Source organism: Triticum aestivum, chromosome 1D (assembly GCF_018294505.1).
Source record: "Triticum aestivum cultivar Chinese Spring chromosome 1D, IWGSC CS RefSeq v2.1, whole genome shotgun sequence".
Taxonomy (NCBI): Eukaryota; Viridiplantae; Streptophyta; class Magnoliopsida; order Poales; family Poaceae; genus Triticum; species Triticum aestivum.
This window is the reverse complement of record NC_057796.1, coordinates 372,419,173-372,424,181: the sequence shown is the minus strand read 5'-3', so window position 1 is coordinate 372,424,181 and position 5,009 is coordinate 372,419,173.

Genomic DNA, 5,009 nt, shown 5'->3' with positions numbered 1-5,009 from the left:
AGGACCAGCGCAACAGAAGAGTAAACGCCGCCGATGAAGAGTATCATAGATCGAAAAGATCCAACCTGGAGACACACGAACATAGACAAAGAAAATATTACAATACCTTACATATTAGAGTCTGTTAATCAATGTACATAGATATAACATGGCAGAGTAGGAAACAAGGATGGGGTAGATCTTTACATCCCTAATAATTATCGGGTTTGCTAAAGCACATTGGTCATCTATATGTGACATAAGTATTGCACATCTAAGTTTATGTTATTGATTTTACACAAAGATTCGTGCGGGTATTTTTTGTCTTCTTTTTAATTTTCCTTTTATGTTAATAGAGTCACTTAGATATGCAAGGGCACATCTAGATCTGCACCAGACAAACATCATAACGGGGCATAGCATGTTAGTGGCTAAAGAATTTTAGCTCTCAAATAAATCTTTGTTTACAAAAAAATTATACTCTCTCTGGTCCTTTTTACTCCGTGTATTAGATTTGTGTCAAGTTAAACTTTGCAAAGTTTGACCAAAATTATATTAAAAATATTAACGTATACAATACCAAAAATATATAATATGGAACTACATTTCCTAATAGATCTAACAACATTGATTTGGGCTTGTAAATTTGATGCTTTTAAGTTTGGTCAAAGTAGAGATACTCTAACTTCGAACAAAACTTATATGCAGATCAAAAAGGACCGGAGGGAGTACATATAAGTAAGAAACAGAATGCCTGATAATTGTACTAGATTTCATGATTAAAAATTCAAACATGGCCTGCACAGACAAGACAATATGATGATACATATGAAATGGCGAAAAGTGATATAGCGTAATTATATGGTTCTGTCTAGGACACATCTTATATGTAAGGTATTGTACATATCACTCTTTGCCATAGTATGTTAGTGACCGTAATTAATGGGTCTGTCTAGGGCACATCTTATATGTAAGGTACTGTACATATCACTCTTCACTATAGCATGTTAGTGATCATAATTATATTGGTCTGTCTAGGGCACATCTTATATGTAAGGTATTGTACATATCACTCTTCACCATATCATGTTAGTGACCGTAATTATATGGGTCTGTCTAGGGCATATCTCATCTTTTTTTCCCATGCCACTGGCTATCCTTTTTCTGTTTTTCTTTTGCACAACCATATTATATCTTCATATATACATGTGTTTTTTTAATTTGTAAAACATGTAAATATATTTATAATAAAGCGAAATGAAATAAAGAGCTCAGTAGAGTTCAAAATTCAAAAGGAACTAACACATGTTAGCAGTTGTTTTCTTTCTATCACATGTATCTCGGGCAATGGTATGCTAAACTCCACACTCCGGTTTTATAACAACCAAAGATGGCTATATCCCTTCAATTCCATAATGAGAAAAATATCTATTTTGATAATATCAAATACATATCATTAGAGACTCACTAGACATATTTTCATATTTTATATGGTTTTCATTATGCCTAAAGAGATAGCGGTTACATATCATTAGATACTCACAAGTTTTTTTTTCATATTTAATATGTTTGTTAGTGTAATTGTAGATAATTGTCTCTATAAACATAGTCAAAGTTGCAAAGACCCGACTTACAAAAAAATCTATATGAACTACATCATGAAACGGAGGAAGTACATATTAAAATCATCATTATGCCTAAAGAGATAGAAGAGCTCACCTTAACTAAAAATGTCTTGGCTAGTAGACGTCATTCTTGTTCATGCATGCTTAACAAATTTAAATCTACATACTTTACCATGCCTGTCGTGTGGCAAATTTATATTTTTATTTTGCTTCATCATTATTGCTAAAAGTTATGCTTTGCAGCGTACCATGAGCTAAATTTAAATGAAAAGCAGGTTAACAAGTGGATTCGGTGCATAGCACAACGTTTAGGCCTTAATCAACCAACTAATTCCACAAAAATTATAAAAGACCTGCCCCGTACATGTAGTGACCCTCAAAATCTTTCGAACCAGCAAATAAAAGGTTGGTCAAGCTTTTAGAAAGATGGGAATCAACTTTACCAAAAAAAATTCTTTCCGGAAAGGCCGAGAGAGAGAGACATCGGGGTCTTGGAACTACTGACCAAATGCCCAGAGGAAACTCGATATAACATTTTTCCTCTAATGCGTACTTAGTCGTCCAAACTCCAAAGACTGCATGCATGCAAAAGCCATGGGGCATAGCTAAGCACGCTTTGCGCCGTCAAATCTCCTGCCCGAACTGAGTTTTCAACCGAGCTCCATCCGGACCGAACGCACCGCACATCGGTCGCGGAATCCGGGAGGGCGCTTTGCCGCTGGCCACAGGGAACGCGACCACTTCTTTTCCCGAAAGCGCGACACGCCGTGCAGGATGAGAGTGGAATCGCACAAAGCCGGCATGATTGGCGGGGAAGACGACGACACAAGGCACGCCATGAAAGCGAGACGAAAGGTGGCGAGCTGAGCGCCATATCGTCTCGCCGCTGACCGGCGGGGAGATACTTCCCTTCCCCCGCTTTGCGTCGACAGCCTGCAAATCTGTCACGGGGCTAAGTGGCATCCCGGCGACGTAATGGCTCGGGATACCTTGTTTAGGAGGCAAAACTGGATGAAGGGGGACGGAATAATCCTTGGCCCTTTTGACGAAACTTCGCGTCCGGATGGGAAAGGTGGAGTCAAGGGGAATATAGGGAGGAAAACGAAATATGCTTTGGATGATGTGCCCGACGCCCCTTCCTTTTCTTTGTCCCGAAGAACCGAGATGAGAGATGTGATCTCCTTTTTGGACCGGCTAATCGCCGGCTTTGCTCGTTAGGTACGCTATTTGCACGTCCTAATTTTTAGGTGTCCGTTTCTGCCGTCAGATCATGTTGTGATTTTCAGACTCGGAGCTAAGTTTCGACGTTGACGCTGGGCACTGCCAGAAGCCAGATCAAGAAAAGGAAAAATCGTGGCATAAGTGCTTGCTTAGTGAGAAGCAATATAGGTCTGCTTGGGAGTAAAGTTGAAGGTTTGGAGCTGACTTCCCAATACCCACTGCTAAGAACAACTCTAATAGTACCCGCAAAAAAGAAGAGCAACTCTAATAGTCTGTCAAAATTTGGACCGCACAATATGGAGGCTAAAATAAGCACGGTAAGAGCATCTCTAACAGATCTCGCAAACCGGACCATCCGACAAAATAACCGCTAGTCTATTGAACGAAGGCTAATTTGCCGGTCGAAACATATCTGGCATATTCGTTCATCCCGGATTTTTTTTGGAGGATCCTTCAAACCGCGGCACATTTCCTCCAAACCTACGGGAGGAGCGCCTATTTTTGTCGGCTCCCCTTTCCTTGCGCACCTTCTGTTTGCTTCCGTTCCCGCCTCCACTCCCCACCGCCGCCGCCGCCGCCGCACATCCCCGCCGGTTCTTGCTGCCCTGGGCTGCCCTGCGCCATCCAATAGCTCTGTCGCCCCGTGTCGCATCCATTCCACCAAGTTTGAGTGCGGGGGGCGCCAATTTGTGTTCGCAGGCTCGCGACCACCGCCGGCGCCATGGATCCGCCTCGGAGCTTGGCGCGTGGCCTTATAGCCAGCGGATCCGGTTGGTTTCGGCGCCGTGAGCCTCGGAATTAGTCGGGGCCGCCCACGCGCGCCGGTGGACGGAATTTTGGCTGGATTTGCTTCGGACGGCGGGGAAGAAGAAAGGGGTTGCCATCTTTGCTTTAGGGAAGGTATGTTCAACACCCGCCTATGCATTTCCTGGCCACCGTTGAAGCTTGCGAGCAGAATTGCCGATTTTACACTCCGTAGGAATGCCGCCAGTTTGATTGGCTTTAGTGCATATCAAAAAATATTGGCGGCGATGAGAATAATTTCATATGGTGTTCCCGCCGACTATGCGGATGCATATCTTCGCATTGGAGAAGATACTACCATCAAATGCGTTCGTGTCTTTGCGAAGATAATTATCCAGGTTTTTGGCCCGGAGTACCTTCGAGCTCCAAACGAGGAAAACTTAGAGGCTCATGGCAATAAAAGAAGAAAGGGGACGGCTGGACATGCTAGGTACTATTGATTGAATGAATTGGAGGTCGAAGAACTGCCCGGTGGCTTTGGCAGGGCAATACACCTGCCACAAACGAAAACCCACCATTGTGCTTGAAGCTGTGGCTTCAGATGATATATAGATTTGGCATTGTTTCTTTGATTTGCCGGGGTCTCTCAGTGATATCAATGTCCTGCAACAATCTCATCTGTTTACTCAGCTAGCGAGTGCAATGCTCCGGCTTGCAACTATACTATCAACGGCCATGAGTATACCATGGGGTACTATCTTGCCAACGGTATTTATCCTTCCTGTTCAACATTTGTGAATACCAATAGTGACCCTAAAATAAAGAAAGACAATTTTTTTTGTCGAAGCACAAGAAGCTTGCCGAAAGGATATTGAGAGGGCATTTGGTGTGTTGCAAGCTCGGTTTGTCATTGTTCGAGGTCCTGCTCACTTCTGGGATAAAAAATCCCTTAGAAACATCATGATTGCTTGTGTAATTTTACACAATATGATCATCGAGGATGAGAGGGATTTGGACATAGAGTATAATTATGACAATGTTGGTAGCCGTGTGAAGCCTGCCAGTAACGCAGATGAGATCACTGCACTTCTTGAGACCTACCAGAAGATCGAGAACCGTGATTCACACAACCAACTCAAGCTTGATCTTATTCAGCATCGTTGGCAACTCTATGGGGCGGGGGTAGATTCTCATTTTTATTCATATGTATTTGTGTGTGATTTGAACAATTTGATGTTGTAATAATTATTTGAATTTGAACATTACTTGTACTTAAAATGATTTTTATATTGTGAATTGCTTTTTGGACTATTTATATTGATATGTTTAATTTATATTATGATTCCATTCTGTTTTCTTTGTTGAAATCTCTAATTTACAAGCTATGCAAAATTTGCGGTACCGTGAGCCCTCCGGCGCTGAACAGATACCGTAGACGCG